The 20,824-nt window shown below is 48.8% G+C and overlaps 1 long non-coding RNA gene across 4 annotated transcripts; it reads right to left on the bottom strand.

The window, feature by feature from the left end:
* Positions 1-411: 411 nt before the first annotated feature.
* Positions 412-6,911, bottom strand: LOC132685996 (uncharacterized). Of its 4 annotated transcripts, none has more exons than XR_009613383.3 (3): positions 5,796-6,911; positions 2,477-3,192; positions 412-1,489 (listed from the first exon to the last, which is right to left on the bottom strand). It is a non-coding gene; the product is annotated as an uncharacterized LOC132685996 (long non-coding RNA). The 4 variants fall into 4 exon arrangements; XR_013553038.2 differs by lacking the exon at positions 5,796-6,911 and having other exon boundaries at positions 2,477-2,547; positions 2,699-4,969; XR_013553037.2 differs by lacking the exon at positions 5,796-6,911 and having other exon boundaries at positions 2,477-2,793; positions 2,882-4,969.
* Positions 6,912-20,824: the final 13,913 nt, after the last annotated feature.

The raw sequence follows: 20,824 nt of genomic DNA, 5'->3' as shown, positions 1-20,824 counted from the left end.
CATATGTTCCAGGATGTAAAGAAAATCCACACATAGTGAGGAGACGAATAGGAGATATAAAAAGAACCAAATGAAATTTCTAGAGATGCAAAGCGCCATTGCCACAGCCAAAGCAGAAACTGAACCGAATGGGATTAACCGTGGCTTAGACCCCAGGGAAAACCTACAAGACTTGAAGACAGAGCAACTGTTCAAAATCAATCACCGGGAGGAACAACAACAACAACAACAGCCAAAAACAAAAACGGCACTGGAAAAAAAGGGTCAGGAGGAGAAGGGTTCCAGAGGCGCAGAGGAAACACCTGCTGGGAGATGTTCGAGGAGCATAAGCCTTGAACGACCTTCAGCTGGACAAGACAGAGATGGGAACCGAAGAGACACAGGTGAAGAGCTCGTCCCTAGGGGATGTGGTGGAATAAATAAATTCATTTATTTTTGAAATGCTTGCCAAAGCATGCTACCATTTGCTGCGTGCTGTCTCTGTGCTCCACTTGATATTGGTCTTAGGAGATGCAAAGATGTACAAGATCCATGGGTCTGTGGACATGTGGACATGTTACAGAGGTCGCTGCTTCCCATGTCGGCACTTGACCGTGAGCATAAGTGGCTCCTTCAATTTCACACCCTACGTGCCTCTCCGGTCTCATCCTTTCCGGGCCCTGGGTAGGAGGAGTTCATGACAGTGGAGACGACAACTGGACTTAGGACTCCACTAGGCACAGTTTCTCCCGTGGGTCCAATGTTCGGACCCGCGTTGTTGCGGAATCCAGCATTTGAGGGGAGCCTACGCCCTTTGGCTTCTGGAGTAGGATTGCTCATCACGGAAGCCTCGGGTCTAGCGGGCTCCCCTAACACCTCCACTAAAACACAGAACGCACAAAAGCAAATAAAAGGTTACATTTCATTCACAGCCTCCTCCTTTGCATCCCTTTTTATATCCTACCTTCTCACCAATCACACCTTTGTTGGCACGTTTTGGTCCTCCCAACTAGACCCTGAGGAACCCGAGGACCAGGACTATCTTACTCAGTGTGGTTGTTTGGGGTTGTGGGTTTTTTTTTTTTGGTAAAACATTTGTATCATTGCAGTAGAATACACGTAACAAACGTTTCCAGTTTAGCCATTTTAAAATCGATCACGCAGCGGCATTAATTCCATTCACGACGTTGTGCAACCGTCCCCAGTACCCACTTCCAAAATGTCGTCTTCTATTTTTGTATCCTTATCACGGTGCATGGCACAAGTGTGATTTTAATCAGGAATATCTTTAGAGAGGCAACCCAGGCTAATGAGGAACCACGCGTGCTTTTGATGAAGAAGCCGCCCGACAGAATTCAGAGACCGGCACAAACAGGTGGCAAATTCCTTTGCGAAGAAAAGACCTTCAGACCTTCAGACCTTCTCTGGGGGTCATCAACATGGGAGCTTCAGGGCGCCAGGCATAGAGTGGGGGTCCCCACTGACTTGATGTCACGGTGATGGGTCCGTTCTATGTGGAGACAGGGAAGGAAGGGCAGAATGACGATCGTAAAACTCAGCCTCCTACGGGTCAATGACTCTTACGTTCATACAAATGTATTATATTTATTACTCGACCTCATCATTTGACATTGTTTGATACGATACTTATATGATGTTATTTATGAAATGTTACGATAATTATTATAAAGCAAGCACCATCAATTACTGGCGAACTTCTTCTCCCCCTTGAAGTGACTGGCCCACTCCCAACCTCCGGGGAAATCTAAAAAGAGCTTACAGACTCTCCTTCCAGGGGCCTGAGGGTGGGGATGTGGCAAAGGAGCGATATTTTTAGTTAATTTTAACCCATGTGAAAGCGCTTCCCACTGTTGTAGGAGAGAAACAAGCTTCGGCCAGCATGTTCCCAATTACTGGGTTCACGTCTTGACGGGAAAAACCCCCGCAATTATGGTGGCTGATGTCAAGGGAATAATGGTGACTAGGAGAAAGGAAACAGTCTTTAAGGGCTTTGTCGAGCAACCCATCCACATTAAGTAAGAGCAAATGACCAACTCATGCCCTCAAACTCGGGTCCGGGAGACTTTTTTAGTAACACGCGACCATCTGTGACTTCTTTCCCTTTGTGTGTTTCTTTCCTCCTGTTGCCAATGAACTCCTAACTGTATACTTCAGAGAATGTGAATCGGGGATCCATACTACTAGATAGAGAGATAGATAATATCTTTATAATATTTCATAATATTTATAATATATTTACATATTTTATAACATACGTGTTAGTATCAGCTTAGAGTTACTAAAAAGATAAGCTTAAGGTTACTTATAAGTTTACAATTCCGCTCCCATATGCTATTTGCATTAGCAAATATCACATAAACGTATACAAAGACAATTTATAGTTTCTGCAGCTCAAATTATTGTGGTCCCTTAAAAGATCCTGAGGGGAAGACACGAGGACCCTTACAAACAGGAGGGGCACAGGGCCAGGACTTACCTGGGGGACACACGGGTGGCCGGAAGGCGATTTTAGGAGCTTCCTTTGAAATTCTACCTTTGCTTTGGCTCCTTTCAAAAATGTAAATATTTTATTTGAGAAAGTTTACTAATTAATTCGTTATCACTCGCTAAAGCCTCAGCACAGATTTTTTTTTTTTTTTTTTTCAGAGAGAGAGGCAGAAGCTGAGAAGGAGAAAGGAAAAAAACGGGTGAAGTTTACCTCAGAACAGGTATCTTTTGAAGGCAGAGAATGAGAGAGAAAGGTCTGGATCCAGAGGGCAGGCCAGTGGAAGCCATCTTGGGAACACTGGAGCGCTTAAGAAAGGTGAGGGCCCCGAATAAGCTTGACTTCAGAGTTTGGCCCCCGGACCAGCCCCGCCTTCATCGGCCCAGCGGCTCTCACCGTCTGGCTGTCGCCTCCTGTCCCCCTCACCCAGGCTCCTCTCTTGAGCTTGATCCGCTCCAGGGATGGGCCCTCCCTGGTGACCTCCTCGATCTGGTGCAGCCGGTGGCTCTCCCAGCCTCTGCCGCTCTTCAGAGGGGGTGTGAAAGAAAAGAGAAAAAGGGAAGCGGAGCCATGGCCCCCCCACCAGCAGGCAGGCTGGGCTTCCTCACTTTGCCTTTGTTACTCTGAATGTTCTGGAGCCTGGAAGATGGGTGCGGGCAGCAGGCCTCGGAGCACAGTCTCCTCTGGCTTGTGAGTCGTCTCAGCGCCTAGGAAAGGTGGGCACCAGAGGACGGGGAGGAGGAGAGGTGAGCGGACGTGGGTAGTGCCATCTGAGGGACACGCACGAGCCCCCTCGCCCCACACAGTCCGGCCAGAGACTCTGCCCCGCCAGACCTCCCCCCCCCCCCATGCTGTGGGAACACAACTATTAGGCACTTCTCTTCCTCTCTTGTCAGTCAGTGCTGTGTTTTCAGGGGCCGCTATCAGCCACAGTGTGTGTGTGTGTGTGTGTGTGTGTGTGTGTGTGTGTGTGTGCACGCACGCGTGCCTGCATGTATAGGTGCCCGGTGGTCTCCTATGTAGCAAGTCCACGGTGCATAGTTAAGTATATAGTGTATAGAAAGTCTTCTAGAATATTCTGGTGTGTTACCAATACAGGTCTACCCGTGAGCCCATGCAGGGGTGATCAGTGAGAACGAAGAGCCCAGAAAGTGCCTTTTGTCCCAAGTCAGCAGAAGCTCAAAGCCACCAGTCTTCTCCCCCAACTCCTAAATGGATCGACTTCCTTTCTCTCACAAGAGAGGAACATTGTATCTGCGGAGGTGACCTCAAAACAGAGTTGACTGTTGCCCTGGAAGGAACCTGACACAGTTTCTAAGACCCCAGGACAAAGGGACGGTCAGGTGTGAGGCTTCGGATGGCCTGTCCCAGAATAAATGGTGTAAATCCATTTCGGAACAAACTGCGGCCCCGCGGCCCGACGCCAAACCCCGCGGCTGTGCAGGGGTGAGGGAGGTGGGGTGGGAGGGCTCAGATGACACAGCAGAAAACACAGAGGTAGAATTTGCAGGTCCCCCTGCTTACTGCTTATTCGTGTCTCCTGGGACTCGTTCTTGCTCTGACACCTACAGGAAATCCGTAGGCCAAGTTTTTCTTTCCTCCTTTGATGTTGCCATAGCAACACTGGGCGTCCCTGGGCCGATGGCTTCCTCCGGGAGAGCCTTGCAGACGCATGTCCTCCCGGAGCCTTGCCGGGCCCAGGTGACCCAGACCGTCCTGAAGGTTCTGTTCATCCACTTTTACCCGCACGCAGGTCTTGCCTAGCTCTGCCACGCTTACGGTTGACTGCTTTGCTTAGAAGCAAAAACCCAGCTCTGAAAATGTCTCAGCTCTGAAAGTAGTGTCCCGCTTGTTTCCCAAAGTCTCTCGGGCCTGTAATCAATCAAATGCATTTCTTTGCACACCTAGAACTAAGCGATTTGGAGCAGTTTTGTGCCTTTCCTTTATATCTGTTATTTAAAAATTTTTTCACCTTTATTTTTGAGAGAGAGAGCACATTAGCGGGGGAGAGGCAGAGAAAAAGAGGGAGATACAGAATCCGAAGCAGGCTCCAGGCCCTGAGCTGTCAGCCCGGAGCTGGACCTGGGGCTATAGAACCCACCAGAAATCATGACCTGAGCCGCAGTCAGTGGGACCCTTAACCAACTGAGCCCCACCCCCCAGGCGCCCCTATATCTGTTATTTAAGTGGAAATCCCACGAACGCCAATAGGTTCTAATTCATGTCTCCTCAAGTGATTCTCTAGGTTAGGAGTCGCTGCTGTTCCTGTGAAGGCCACGTGGTAAATAGTTACAGTTTCAGGCCAAAGGGTCTCTGTTGCAAACACTCACCTTTGCCCTTGTAGTCAGAAGAGTCGTAGGGCCTCAACAAATGGATGTGGCCGTAAGGCGATAAATCTGTATTTACAAAAACAGGCAGCAGGCTGGATTTGGCCTGGGCCATAGGGTGCAGGCCCCTGATCCAGGTGGCTCTTTCAAACAGCCCCTTTTAGGGGCGCCTGGGTGGCGCAGTCGGTTAAGCGTCCGACTTCAGCCAGGTCACGATCTCGCAGTTGGTGAGTTCGAGCCCCGCGTCAGGCTCTGGGCTGATGGCTCGGAGCCTGGAGCCTGTTTCCGATTCTGTGTCTCCCTCTCTCTCTGCCCCTCCCCCGTTCATGCTCTGTCTCTCTCTGTCCCAAAAATAAATAAAAAACGTTGAAAAAAAATTAAAAAAAAAAAAGCCCCTTTTAAACATTTTTACGTACTCCCTATTACCATTATTTTAAGACAGTTATTTTAAGAAAGTTCCTAAATTTGCATAAACTAGCTATACGTTTCTGTGATTTTCTTAAAAGCACACATAAAAACATACTTTCCGATCTTTTTTTAATCATAACCTTACGTATAAGAAAAACACAGTAAGTTCCATCTGGCGTAATTCCAATTCTTGCTCCAAACACGTGAATGTATTTTTATTCAGTTGTGGTTCAAACATATATCCCATTTGCTCTGTTGTCATTTACACGTACTCTGGTAGAACCACTGTTATCTACTGATATATTCTGCCTTCTCATTTCTAAAGATAATTCAGTAAGTATTTCACTATACCCACAGAGCTGGCTTACTATAAATTCTCCTATTGTTAAATATTTGGATTTTTTTCCCCATTATTTTTCCATGAGCTAAATGAGGCTGGACTGAGCCACCCAGGCACCCCTAAAATAAACAGTTTCACGAACGTTGTTAACAACTGCACAATTCACTATTACGCTCAAGCTGAGAATTTTCTTTTTCCAAATGTGGAAGCGTGGCATCTCAAGATGAGACATTACCTGCTCCAGTAAAAGACTTTTCCCCGGCTCAAAGTTCAGACATTGCTTGGTATTTCCCTGCAGTAAATTCTTGCCTCTGAGATCCACTGGAGACGCCGAGTCTGAAGCGACAGAGAGGGCTGGGTAGAGACAGCGTAAAGAATCGTTCTCGGGCATTCCTTGGTAGAAAGGGGCTTTCTCGAGATGGCTCTCGTTCAATTGGAGCTTTTCAGAAATACAAATCACCTGTTTGAAACAATCGCGACAACAGGGCACCGAAATACACACTGGCTTCTAACTCTGGTTCTATCCTATTGACATCTTCAGGTACTTAAGCCAGCAAGACATAGGACTGAGGATCAGTGCTTCTGAAACAATCCATGGTAAAGAACCAGTCTGGATTTCTTTTTCTTTTTTTTTTTTTTTTTTTAATTTCCAAAATGTCACCAGCTGATAGCTTTAGAAAACACAATCAAAGAACGATCAGAAAAGTAAGTAAAAAGACAAGACATGCAAAATAGCAACCCCCAATTATGCATTTGCCATTAGAGACCATTTTTAGTTTTTATTATATAGTTAATATAAATGCAGGTATTATTATTATGTTAGAGATCATATTAAGTTGGAGTTAAATAAACACAATCATAGCACAGATAAAATGATAAAGACCGAACCCATTTTTCATTAAAAGGGCGTATTGGTGAATAATACAGGCTTTACCTTGCTCATCATAAACTAGTCTAAGGCCCAAACTTAGAGTCAGAGGCTGGCCTTGCTCAGTCTGCTACTGGCTGTGTGAGCCAAGACAACTTACTGTCTAACCTCCATTTCTTCATCTATAAAGTACGGATAAAAATACAAGCCAATCGGGTTGTTGGGAAGATAAAGTATGACAACACATGGAAAGTTCTTAGGACAGTATCTAGTGTAGTAGATGCTAAACAGTGACAGCCAAGGGGCACCTGGGTGGCTCAGTCGGTTGAGCATCCGACCTCGGCTCAGGTCATGATCTCACGGTTCGTGGGTTCGAGCCCCGTGTCGGGCTCTGTGCCGACAGCTCGGAGCCTGGAGCCTGCTTCGGATTCTGGGTCTCTCTCTCTCTCTCTCTCTCTGCCCCTCCCCTACTCACGCTCTGTCTCTCTCTGTCTCTCAAAAATAAATAAATGTAAAAAAATTTTTTTTTATTTTAAATAAAAATAAAAATAAAAAGTGATCGCTAACCTTTCTGTTACAGGGTCAGCCAGCATGGAAAAGCTTTGAGGAGACTGGGTGATGAAATGTGTGAAGAGCATGCATTCATCTGGCTTCAGGGTACCATCTAATAAGAGTCAGACATGCAGTGAAAACCCACCGCGTAATAGACTCCTAAACTAATAAGAGTTCGGTAAGGCTGCCAGATACAAATTCAATTCACACTATCAATAAGCAACAAGGGACTGTAATAGAACATGAGATGCCATTCGTAACATCAGGAATCTCTCAAGTTTCTAGGAACAGAAATAAAAAGGAAGGCATGAAATTTTATGGATAAATCATTCAAATTCTATAAAAGGCATAGAAGAAGACATGAATCATGAATGAATGGAATTATCTGATATTATAAATCTGTCGGTTCTCCCTGAAATGAATCTACACATTCCATATGTTCCCCCAAAAGCTCCAGCAGAGGTTTGGGGGAAACTCGACAAACGGAATCTAAAGTCTGCATCGAATAATTCAGTTTCACAAATAGTGGGTCAATTTTACGTGTGTGTGCGCGTGCACACACACACACATACACACACACACACAAAGAGCAAGGAGAGGAGAGTATACACCAGCACAGCAGCAGAGAAACAAAGCATAGAACAGAAAGGAATGTCCAGGAATAGAGATGTGTACAAGGAAGACGTCTGACAGAGGTGGGGAGTAGATAAACTGTTTAGCAGACGGTGCTAAGAAAGCTGGCTCCTTAGAGCTGGTAGGAGAAAATATTCCCGTAAGTGGAAAGAGATTTTTTGCAACAAGACCGTATAAGCACAGACTATAAGGTAGGAGAGTATTGGGTCTGGCCACAGATTTCTATCCAACACGGACACAGTCGACGGTTGTTAACAGGTGTCTACCATATCGAGAGACTGTTCAAAGTTTAAAATCAATGGGGATTAATGTTTAGATGAGAAAAGAATTCCTATTAATCCTTGAAAGAATAGGAAAATGGGTAGAGGGTAGAAATAGCCAATGCACAGAAAGGAAGACACCTGAATGGCTAAAGTTCAAGAGATTCTCGGCCTCATCCATAATGACAAACATCAACACGAAAACAACAGTAGTTGGGGCGTCTGGGTGGCTCAGTCAGTTGGGCGTCCGACTTCCGTTCAGGTCAGGATCTCATGGTTGGTGGGTTTGAGCCCCTCGTCAGGCCCTGTGCCGACAGCTCAGAGCCTGGAACCCGCTTCGGATTCTGCATCTCCCCCACCCTCAGCCCCTCCCCTACTCGTGCTCTGTCTCTCTCTGTCTCTCAAAAATAAATAAATGTAAAAAAAAAAACAACAGTAGGTGCCCCTTAATATCCACTCCAGTAACAACAATGTAAAAATTTGAGTGGGGGGGGGGGGGGAACTGGAACACCGGGGCTTAGTTGGCAGGAGTGGAAATTGGCACAGTCTTTCTGGAAAGTAATCTGGCAGCTCTAAGGGAATTAGCCTCTGGGTGCCCTACAATACAGCAGCCTCTCTCCCGAGAACCTGCCTGGGAAAATCTTGCGTAAGCCCATTAAGGCCCCACATGGAAAATGGAACACGGGAGAATTATTTGTAGCAGCAAATAGCTGTCCCATGGCTATGGGAAGCGATATACTGGTGAGCATACCCTGGAAGGAGTAAGCATAAAGGTAAGAAATGTAACGAGACACTATGACGTCAGCTAAACGCAACATACATACGTGAAACACCCGCACGCATTTCTCACAGGCAGGTACATATCCAGAACATCTATTCAACGTCGTAGAGGAGGTGCCCGCTTAATAGGAAAGAAAAGTAATGGAAAATGGGGCGTGCATGGAACCCTGAAATCAAATAAGAAAGGGACCTTGTGGGGGTCAACGTAATACACCCATATGCCACCAGCTGCGAGAGGCATTTGATTGAATCAAAGCTCTGCCCCTAAAATCCAAAAAGTTAAAAAAAAAAAAAAAGACCTACACGATACGGAACAGAGTGTTATCAGAGGCGCTCTTGGATCTCGGTGGACACTTTTCCTTGAACATACGGAAATACGTGAGCCCCGTGGGACAGAAAATGCAGACTGAGACTCTGGTCTTCAATTCATGAACTCTGGGCTTCAGTCTCTAGAAGTTCTTTCCCATTCGGCAACACTGGGGAAGATGAGCCAAGCGGGGAGCGGAGGGCACGGTTTCTCTATCCTGGGACGCCGGTGACAAAGCTCCCTCCCGGCCGGGGTCTCCTAGAAACGCTCGATTTGTGTTCCTGCCTGAGCAGTAGGGTCCCTGTTTTCCCTTTGCATGCTGGCAGTAGCATATGTCTTCACCGTGGCTGCCTTCCAGCGACTTCGAAGCCAGAGCTTTGCTCCGGGCGAGCATCCAGAAGAGTGATTTGGACTCCGTGGCTGAAGAGCCCGAGTCCTTAAGGAGGACCCACAGGCGATGCCGACTGCTTCTTCCAGCCTTTGTAAGCTGAGGAGGGAAGGAGGCCGGTAGCCCTCGGTCATTCTCAAGTCTTTCCTAGGTCATTCTCAAGTCTTTCCCAGCCACCGTATGCTGGCCTTAATTTGATGTGCATTCTTTTACGGGATGCCCAGGCGCTTGGGAGGGTTTCAAAAGCAAGAGGCGAAGCCTTGCATTTTTGTTGTAGATCTTTGCCCCACCTGCCTACTGGCTATGAGTCGCTGGGCAAACGCTTCCTCAAGCGTGTCGTGTCGGTGGGGAAACCGAAGCGTGTGTACCTTCTGGGTGTGAGAGAAACACCGTTCACCAAACAGAGCGAGCAAGTTCCTCCATGAGGTGGTGAGAGGCCTCTGGAGGTCTGATCTCACCTCCGATGCTCTCCCCCAAGCTGCAAGTGCCACGATTCTTAATGGCGAAACTACCATTGGGGATGTCTGTCGTGTAGTAAGCTGTTTGTAAACAAGACCTCATCTCATAATTTTAACCCCGCTGCTAATTAGCTGCTCTCAGTCCTAGGTAACAAGCAAGGAATGGTCTAGAGAGGTTCCTGCCTTGTCCCAGGTGACAGAGCTAAGGCACAACAGACCCAAGAGGCAACTGAGGCGTGCGTGGGTCCATGTGGGGAGCCTTCCGCCGTCTCCATATTGGTATTAAAAGCCTCTGTTAAGATCCAGAGACATTTTCTCCAGCCCTTTGCAAACTGAGTCGTCCTCGGCACCTCGGTATTATTCATCGGTTCCAATTAGGCAGATGTGCCCTCAAAAGTAGGACCCTGAAAGAACGAGGCAGAGAAAAATAACGAGGCTCCCACCCTGGGGACCGTTCGCCACCTAAGGAGCACACAGGAGAGGCCCAATCAGTAAAAATCCCCTTCCCTTCCTGTCTTGCGACAGGTGCACCAGGGAAGGCTGGACCCTAGAGTCTGGATTCTCGGAGAGGTGGCAACCTCAGGAAGGGTGATAAGAGACTCTCCACGGCAAACATAACCCATTTTTCCAGTCAACCAAGGGCTATTCTCTGGGCCATTTTTCTAGCTAAGACTGATGGTACCAGGGCAAGGTACAGGTTTTGATGTCTTCCCACAGCCTCTAAGTCCACCTGAGGACTGTGCGAGAAGGAGCCTATGGCTGGTCAGTGTTATGGGTCAGGCATATTGACTTCCACTTGATCGCCAAAATGCCCCATGGTAACAGGTAACGATAATTGTACTCGCGGGGATAGCAATGGCTAGTTTAGATCCTACTATATTTTACAGCCAGTGACAAATGCCTTAGAAATACCTCATCTCACTTGACCCTCTAAACAACCCTCAAAAGTCGATATCATGACTCCTACTTTATATAATTAAAATGGAATGGGGCGCCCGGGTGGCTCAGTCGGTTAAGCATCTGACTGCAGCTCAGGTCATGATCTCGCGGTCCATGAGTTCGAGCCCCGCGTGAGGCTCTGTGCTGACAGCTCAGAGCCCGGAGCCTGCTTCCGATTCTGTTGTCTCTCTCTCTCTCTCTCTGCCTCTCCCCTGCTTGCACTCTTCTCTCTCCCTCTCTCAGAAATAAATAAACGTTAGAAAATTAAAAACACAAAAACCGACACTTGCTTAATTGTCCAGCCATTCATCTTACTAATATTTACGGCGAGGAATAATTAATATAATCAGTATCTGTAGTGAAGTGTAATCGAACATGGTTTATTATTAATAAAGGAAAAACAATTAACAGTAAGCGGAATCATAAGTGCTATTTCCTCCATAACTGGTTGCCTTCTACGTAAAAGCCTTCTTTTATTGGGGCATCTGGGTGGCTCAGTCAGTAGTTAAGCATGCAACTCTTGATTTCAGCTCAGGTCATGATCTCACGGTTCATGGGTTTGAGCCCCGCGTCAGGCTTTGCACGGACAGTGCAAAGCCTGCTTGGGATTCTCTCTCTCTCTCTGCCCCTCCCTTGCTAACACTCTCGCTCCCTCTCAAGATAAAGAAATAAACTTTAAAAAAAAAAGCTTGTTTTTTATTTCCTCTAATCTGGGAATTCATATTCTTGGGTCCCAAAGGATTCATGGGTAGAATTCAGGGGTGGAAAAGGGAGGCTGTACCTAGATTTGAATAGAAAATATAACGCTTAGGCTTTAGTAGCCTCTCACTAAAATGATGTTTTTCAGTTCTACATATCGCCGACAAACTACAGCAGTATAATCAGAAATATCTAACTTTATCACCAGTATAAACTGTATATTTTATTTTATTTTATTTATTTTAATTTTTTAATGTTTATTTATTCTTGAGACAGAGACAGAGCATGAAAAGGGGAGGGGCAGAGACAGAGGGAGACACAGAATCCGAAACAGGCTCCGGGCTCTGAGCTGTCAGCGCAGAGCCCGACGCGGGGCTCGAACCCACAAACTGTGAGATCATGACCTGAGCCGAAATCGGACGCCCAACCCACTGCGCCCAACCCAGGTGCCCCTAAACTGTATATTTTAAAATATTTACAGATATTACAACTATTTTAAAATTTCATTTATGCTTGTGTCTACTTGGAAATATAGTTAATAGACCCACTGCTAGACCTTTTATATTTAATACTTTAATAAAGAAGCATGCACGTATCTATTGCTAGATCACAATTTTTTAAAAATATTTTGGTAAGTGCATTTCAACATATTCCATCTCTTTGATAATCCTATGCAGTTTATGTTATGTATTTGGAACTATTGTGATCAGCGCATGGACTTTACCATAGAAAGTTTGAGAACTGCTGCTCTCTGCCATGCCCCCAAGGTACATTTTCTTACCAGTTGGGGCTGGAGTTCAGAGAGGGTAACACTACCCAACCTCTTTAGAGCAAGGGGGCCAGACCCTCAGACCATCCCTCATAAATTCCTTCCATCCACCTTGCACCAGCCCATGAATGTCCAGATGGGTTTCTCTCTTTAGTTAGCTTATGTCTTCACCATCCCAGAGAGTAGTAGGTCATCATAGACAGAAAGGTCCACGACTGGTGTCTCTCCCAATATCGACTGAGGCTCAGTCGTTCGCCAGCTGGTCGTTCAAGAGTTTGGTGCTGGGGCGCCTGGGTGGCTCAGTCGGTTGAGCGCCCGACTTCCGCTCAGGTCATGATCTCACGGCTCGCGAGTTCAAGCCCCGCCGGGGGCTCTGTGCTGACAGCTCGGAGCCTGGAGCCTGCTCCGGATTCTGTGTCTCCCTCTCTCTCTGCCCCTAACCCACTCGCATCCTGTCTCTGTCTCTCTCAAAAATAAACAAACATTTAAAAAAATATATTAAAAAAAAAAAGAGTTTGGTGCTGACGCCTGGGTGTTGCTGGACCTTCTCTGTGATCCTGGGCAAGCTCCTCAAGACTCAGAACCTCAAGTGCCTCTCGTTTAAAACTGGGATGAGAAGGCTTGATATTTGTAAAGTGCTTCACCACTTTCAGGCCACTCCTACCTTACCCCTGGAGCTCTCACACCAGCGCGGTGGGGCACAAACACCGTCATGTTGTATGAGACGCAGGGGAGCAGACTCAGAGGGGACGGTGCAGGGTGGCTCTAGCACCCGGATCTTCAGACTCTTCCTCAGCAGGGACACCCTCACTCTGCATCCCCCGCCGGAATGGCCTCGGGGACCTCCCTACCTGCCGTCTCCATCCTTAAAGACGCAACTCGTCCAGTGAGGACCCTTCATTTCCTCCCGCCATGATCCCTCTCGACCGCGCTCTCTGTAGCACCTGCCGCCTGCCTTCTGCCCTTACCCGTGAGCTTGGATCCCTTCCCTAAGTGGTAACACTCCCGTGCGCTCAGGTCTGAATCTCAGGTCTACCTCAAATTCGCTGACTGACCCTGAACAAATCACCTCGGCTGCGTGGGCCTCATTTTCTCACTTTTAAGTGGGGATACTACTGATGTCGAAATTTGTCGTGAAAATAAACAAGATGGTGTACGAAGATGCTTTTGTAGAACCATGAAATAGTCTATAGGGTGTCAACCTATCAGCAACCAGACGCTATCAGCAACCAGAGTAGATGGGGGAGGCGGGGGGTGAGGTGCAGAGAAAGGGCCCGGCTAGGTCACTTCCCCTTTCCTGACCCTTTATGTCCTCGTCTTTGACAACAACACTCTCATCTTCCTATTAAAGTTTTTGTGTGGATAAAAGGAGACAGTGCACAAAGGATCTTGATACGATGCCCGGCCCTCAACAATTTGTGCTGTCGTAAGCGGGGTGCTATTATTTTCTTTGGGGGAACAGAATCTTCTCTCGTGTATTTCGAGCCCCACGGCATTAAGCACAGTGCTGCAAATAACGGGTGCCCAAACACAATTTTAAAAGTACGATGAGGTGGGACGCCTCCGAGGCTCAGCCAGTTGAGTGCCCCACTCTTGTTTTGTGCTCGGGTCATGATCCCGGGGTCGTGGGATCAAGGGCTGCATTGGCCTCTGAGCTGAGGACGGGGCCTGCTTGGGATCTTCTCTCTCCCTCTGCCCCTTCCCTGTTCTTGCACACGCTCTCTCTCTCTGTCTCTCTCTCTCTCTCTCTCTGCAAAAACAAACAAACGGACTATGAGGTGACAGAGAGATAAGAACGGCTGTAAAAATTGTAAAGTTCTGTCTAAATACCACGGCTTCCTATTTTTCCATGTTACGGAGCACGGCAAGCAGGCCCCAGTCCTGGAGGTTTATCCTGGGTTGCTCTGTGCACTTGGAAAGACCGTAGGTCACACGACCAACAACACACTTTTTGGTTCCACTGCGCCAGAAGCTTTCCCGGCTCTCTCACTCGCATTGGATATTGAGCGCCACGAGAACTGAGTCCACGTTTCCCGCTCCGCAGATTCTCAGGGGTGAGGGCGACGTGAGCGAGGGAAGGCCCTTGCTGAGTGTCTGCTGCTGACCGCAATTGCTTGACCCATTCGAGGACCCAGGGTCCAGGCAGAAACGGGGCTAGGGCTTTGAATACAGAACCCCTTCCGCTTTCTCTTTGACTACTTGGGACAAAAGCCGTCCTTAGGTTGAGCCGAAATAGAGAACGACAGCATCCGATGAGGATGCTGTGATTTTTTACTCCAGGAGTTCATGCCCAGCTGAGAAATGGAAACAGGGTAAGCGTTTATAGGCATCTGTTGTTAAATTAATTAAATGCACAGTGGGGCACTATAGCAGATATGATGAAATTAGCTCTGCACCCCTAGCTTGTTAAATTAGGAGCTCGTAACCGGTGACACTAAGCAATTAAGATTGAAGCCTCGAAGTGCCTGAACTATGATGTTTCTGGAGCGTGTGTCTTACTTTTGTGTCACACGTTAAGACACAAGTCGCTTTGATTTGCATACCATTTGAATCGCACGAGAGCCTCGTGGGAGTTGGTGGTATTATCTTCATTTTCAGGCTCCGAACCGTCAGCACAGAGCCCAATGCGGGGCTCGAACTCGTGAACCGTGAGCTCGTGGCCTGAGCCGAAGTTGGGCGCCTAACCGACTGAGCCAACCAGGCGCCCCAAACAACCAACATCACAGTTTCTATGGGTGAAGAAACAGGACACAGCTGAGCTGGGGGCCTGTGGTTCAGTGTCCCTCTTGAGGCTGCGGTCAAATCATTGCTGAAGGCCCACCGGGGTGGGGGTGGGGGGGACCACTGGCTTCCAAGCTCGGTCTGGGAGGGCCATTTAGTTCCCTGCAGGCTGTTGAACTCAGGACCTCAGTGCCTCACTAGCCGTTGGCCAGAGGTCTCCCTCAGTTTCTCACCACGTGGGTGTCTCCACAGAATAGGCCACAACATGGCAGGGGTCTCGTCAGAGCGCGAGAAAGTGAGGGAGAACAACCCACACGGAGCCACGGTCTTTTACAACCTGGTCTTGAAAATGGCATCTGTCCTTTCTCCCGTGTTCTGTTCATCAAGAGGGATGGGTTCCAGAGGGCTGTGAATGCCCGGAACAGGGGTCAAGGTTGCCTACGCCGTTCGTGTTGAAGACAGGACTCAAACTCAGGTGAACGTTTTGTCTGACACGCCATGTTGCTCCGGCAAGGACCCGTCAACTCCTTCCAAGGCTTCCTGCAGGGACCCTTCTTGACACCAAGAATGCAAAAACAAAACATGTGACCCAAGGAGATTCATGGTAGTTGGGCAAAGACTTAACTGGACAATTAGAGCGCACGGGGACAAAGGCTGTGCTCCAGAAAGCGCGGGGCATGGTGGGAGATCTGTGGGAAGCCAGGCAGCCACGTCCTGCAGGGAGGGACTGGACAGCCGTCTGACACCGGGGCTGAAGGGCTGGCGGGACGAGGTAAAGGGAAGACGTGGAGAAAGACCTTGCTATGTTTGCTAAGTTTGCTATGACGGGGTCATATGTCTTATTGATGAAAGAAAAGCTGTGTTGAGGGGCGCCTGGGTGGCTCGGTTGGTTAAGCGGCAGACTCTTGATGTCAGCTCACATCGTGATCTCAGGGTTCGTGAGTTCGAGTCCCCGCCTCAGGCACTTCTGAGCTTGCTTGGGATTCTCTCTGTCCCTTCCCTGAGCGTGGTCTCTCCCTCTCTCTCTCTTTCTCTTTCTCTCTCGCGATCTCAAAATAACTAAATAAAAACTTGAAAACAGAGAAAGGCCACGTTTATTACCTATTTTATCTATTGCTTACCTATAGACAAATCTATTGACAAATCAATCTGCCACAAAAGAATATTAAATCGGTTTGCGTGAAATGGCTTGCAAAGCTGGCTTGTTATTACAAACACCTGTGATGGCCCAGGAGTCAGCAAATTCGTCATCTGTCTTTCCCTAGGGTCCTTCCAAGAAACCAGTCACAGGATCGATCAGCCGTGTCCACGGAACCTTTCTTTGCATTCTCGCGTTTCCCTATTTCTTCTGACGTTTGCACTTCACCCTGTACTCATTCCCCGGAATTTCCTTCCCACAAGAGCTTCAGCCAAGCTAGCCCCGAGCCGTGCTCAGCGATGATGCAGGCACAGACCTAAATACTGGATTTCTGATGGCTTAGTAACCCTCCAGCTTCTACAACCCATAACATGCACGCATACGTCTGTTCCACACTCAAAGGGGGGAAAAGAGCAAATGAAATGGGTGAGCCCCACATCGAGTATCATTTTTAAGGTAGTATCATTTGCGTTAGGTCCCAAGGTCCCATTGGCCAGTGACTCGATCCTTCCTGCTCACTACCTGTTCGTCCTCCACTCCATGAAGGACCGCTGTGGGATACACGCAAGACCAGCGGACGGTAGGAAACGTTGATATCAGGAGAGTTGACGACAACAGCTGCATTGATTGAGCGCTTACTGTGTGCCAGGCACCGAGCTCGACGCTCTCGCACACCGTGACTCTTTTGATCTTTTTAACCGCCCGTGAGCCCTATTGCACAGGAGGGGAAACTGAGGCCTGGGGAGGTTAAGTGATTTACCCAAGGGGCTGACCGCTTGAAATTCCCATCCAAGCGTTTCTGTCTTCAGAGATGGGAATTCTTAGCCCTTCGGCTGCTCCATCGTCCGAAAGCTTAGACAGGCACAGCAGACTCCTCTTGGTTCATTTGGCTCATCCATGTAGAAGTTTTACTACAGCGTGCCCAGGACTTGGGTTTAGAAAAGTCCTAACGTTTTACCTGTTCCCTCGGGGGCATTCGTTCTTTAACCCCCCAGTGTTCCTTCAGGGAGTAGAGTCACTTTGCTTTATGACAAAGAGGCCTGGGGAGGGCATTTCGGGGAAGGAGCTAGCTCTGTTCTCACCCATCCCGGACTGACGGGAGCTGGTGAGAGGGCCCCCCTCCCCGGGGGGGGAGAGATGGGACATGAGCATAGAGTCACCTTGTGGCAGAACACAGGGGGAAGACCGGGCTACCGAATGCGTGTGGAAGAAAGCAGCTGTGTTTCTTTCACAAGCCTTTAGAGGTCAAGGGGAGGCTACCATGACAGACGGAGGCTCTGGGAGGCACACACACTGCTAGTTTCCAGCCGCTCGGGATTCTTCAGTATGAACACCCAGTGGATGCTCATGAGCGGGACCGGAGGCAGGGCCAGGGGCCAGACAGCATCCCCCACCGGCGGAGGCCAGCTGCAGGTAAAGCTTGACACGTCGCTCAGACCCTTTCCCCTAAAGAGCAGAAGCCTCAAGTCGCCTGTGGGAGGGCAGCTATCCCCGTCACCCCCAGATCAAAAGCAAAAAGCCATTAGGGCTGGGAGGAGGGAACAACTCCACCCCCCCCCCCCACGCCGGGTGAAGGAGGAGGAAGCGTCCGGGGGCCACATCAGCAGAAGCACCTTCAGCCGGGGGGCGGAGAAGGACCAGAGAGAAAGGCGCACCCCCGCAACCTGAGCCCCAGGGTGGGCCTAAGAGCAGGTGACAACCAGCCACGCAGTCCAGTCCGGGGCTGGCACGGCCAGGAGGCAGGGAGGGTCGTCCTCCAGACGCACCAGCATGCAGACGAGCGGGAGGTACGTTCAGGAACACTATTTTTTCCTTCTCCACCCACGGCTAAGCTCACGGCAGATAATTTTCCTTGTGGACCCGCTTCGTGAAGTTCTTTTCTTTCTGTTTTTTCCCCTTTCAACCTGGTCTATTCTTTTGTGAAAAGTAGACGACTCTGTATCATTCCGGCTTTCCTTTCCCTCCTTAGTCGAGGGGGCTCCTACCACACGGGAGGTCCCAAGGCCACCGGGAATGAGCCGGTTGCTCCGGGATCGCTGGTGGGTTAAAGGCTTCCCCTCCTTTCGGATTCCTGTATTTAGTTTGTTTTCATCAGGCTACAATTGCTTTTAAAAAATAAAGGAGGGACACCTGGGTGGCTCAGTCAGTTGACTGTCCGACTTGGGCTCGGGTCCTGAACTAGCGGGCTGTGAGTTCGAGCCCCGCGTCAGGCTCTGTGCTGACATCTCGGAGCCTGGAGCCTGCTTTGGATTCTGTGTCTCCCTCTCTCTCTGCCCCTCCCCCCGCTCATGCTCTGTCTCTCTCTCTCTCTCTCTCTCTCTGTCAAAAATAAATAAACATTAAAAAATAAAAAATAAAGGAGCGGAATGTCCTAATGGTGCCGGTTAGTCTATTCCTGGGTTTGAATCCCAGGTCTGGCTATCCCAATTAGGACTATGCGACCTCGGGTCATCTTTTTGCTTTTCTGAAGTTGTTTTGGCATGTGTAAAATATAAACAAATAATACGTATGTACATATTGGGCTCTCGTGCAGACTCAAGAATACCGAACGCCAAGAGCCTAGAACAAAGGGATCTTGCCTGGCCTGTAACCGCTGACAGTTACAACAAGTTTCGTTAGTAGATCCTCTGGGGATAAATGTCCTAGAATCTTTAAAAACTACCAAGTGGCCATTTCCAGGCGGGCCTGCTGTCCACTTAGCCCAGAGTGATAATAACATAGCAGAGGCAGGGTTTGGAGTCCACAAGACTATTACCCTAAGGGCAAGGATCGTGGTAAAGGGGATTTATCTTGGTCTCCATCATTCTCTGTCCTAACCAGAAATGACCCAGGGGCAAAAACAACACTCTGTCTGATGTACAAATGATTGCCTCTGAAAAGAAAATAATAAATAAGGTAGGGAGAATCTCAGCCAAAAAGCCAACTATGGTTATTAAGGAGAATCTTAGAAAGTACCAAGGGTATGAGCTCAGCCGTATTTGGGCTGCGAAGCAGGCATTCTCCGTCGGCCAGGGTGACGGTGCTAAGGATTACATCCACAACATCCGAAGGGTAATTTAATTCCCGTATTCCTGACCCACTTACACTAGCGTAATTTGAACCCGGCCTGAGAGACACTGAGCGATGCACAGCCTGCCCTCTCTCCTTTCGGTTCACTCGTCCAGATGAAAATTAGTGAGGGCTTAATGTCCCTTTGAAAAGTGTCACGTCTATTGGATTTCACACGTGGCGAAGCCTTGGGGATGGTGAAGGTTTTTTTGTAAAAGTCGGTTAACTGATGGTTAGGGGGTTGTGATCACCTCGGATTTTCTTGCTTACTGTGCCCTGCGGGAATCATTCAAGAATCTGTCCGTCAAAGAAATGATACGCCATGGCGGCATCATTCATGGGTGTCTGTCCTCCCCGAAGGGATGTTTCGACGACATGGAGTTGACTTTGCGGGCCACTTGACCTCTTTGCGATGCCCATTTGGACCTCCACAGACAGTGAGGGTCTCGGCTTGAGCTCCCCCGGAAACAAACAGTGAAATGTAGATTTGCTGGCAGGTTTCCTGAGAAGTGCTTTCGGGTTCGAGATCTGTCGGTAAGTGCGGAAAACAGAGCTGGGCAGAGGGAGCAGTTGAATTGTGATGTGGTGTCGACCAAGGCCTCACCCGGTCCCACAGAGTGTTCTGGAGCAGAGGACGGCCCCTCAGAGTCATCCTGAGCTGAGGCAACGGGCCCGTCCTCTGTACCACGTATCGACCACTCACTGGGCTACGCCTGTGGAGGGAACAAATCTTGGGGCCAGGAACTTTCTTCTTGCGAGGCACAGAGCTGTGAACAGCAGCAGCCAACACTCTGAGCGGCTGGGGGGGAACGTGTGCCCCCGTCCTGGGCCGGGCCGGGGGGATGCCTCACAGCTTCCCGTCCACACCTACCCTACGTCCATGAGCAAAATCAAACACAGCTCCCGGCCTCATGGAGCTCACAGTCTAGCGGATATTCACGGTTTTTCTCAGCTTCCTTTGTCTTGACCTCACCATTCATCTTGTCCCTGGTGGCCCTGTCCTCGCTCTGTCTTAGTCCCGCTTCCTCTCCCCCCACGGACTGTGGAGACAATTGTGATCATAATTGGGTTTGGGTCAGCACCGGGCTTCCTCCAGCTGGAGAAAAGCGTTCTATTGGCTCAGTGCTGTGTTCCCCGGGGTTCGGCTTATTGAAGTCCTCAGTGGGGGCTCCTGGGTGGCTCAGCCGGTTAAGCGTCCGGCTTTGGCTCAGGTCATGATCTCACGGTCCGCGAGTTCGAGCCCCGCGTCAGGCTCTGTGCTGACGGCTCGGAGCCTGGAGCCTGCTTCGGATTCTGTGTCTCCCTCTCTCTCTCTTCCCCTCCCCTGCTCACTCGCTCGCGTGCTCTCTCTCTCTCCCTCTCAAAAATAAATAAACATTAAAAAAAGTTTTTAAAGTCCTCCGTGTATGATGTTAAAATGGAAGATGAGAAAATGAATAAATTAATGCTTATCAAGCACAATAACCTCTGGAGGAAAAGAAGTTATGTAACTCTATAAGGGCCGTGGATGTTTACCTAGGTGACAGGAAGTTTTCTCCCTTAGCCATTGAGGGAGCCCAGTCTTTTCCAGTAATCAGGTACAATCTCTTATAAAGCTTTTGTAAGAATGGATGAGACACGCAGGGGACTCAGATTATTTCCGTTCTACGGAGGAAGAAACTGAGGCGTGGCATAGGCACAGGCTTCCCCTTCTGTTTCCGATTC

Source organism: Panthera onca, chromosome F1 (assembly GCF_046562875.1).
Source record: "Panthera onca isolate mPanOnc1 chromosome F1, mPanOnc1 haplotype 2, whole genome shotgun sequence".
Classification (NCBI taxonomy): Eukaryota; Metazoa; Chordata; class Mammalia; order Carnivora; family Felidae; genus Panthera; species Panthera onca.
Note: the sequence above shows the minus strand (reverse complement) of the source record. Positions and strands in the feature narration are given on the sequence as shown.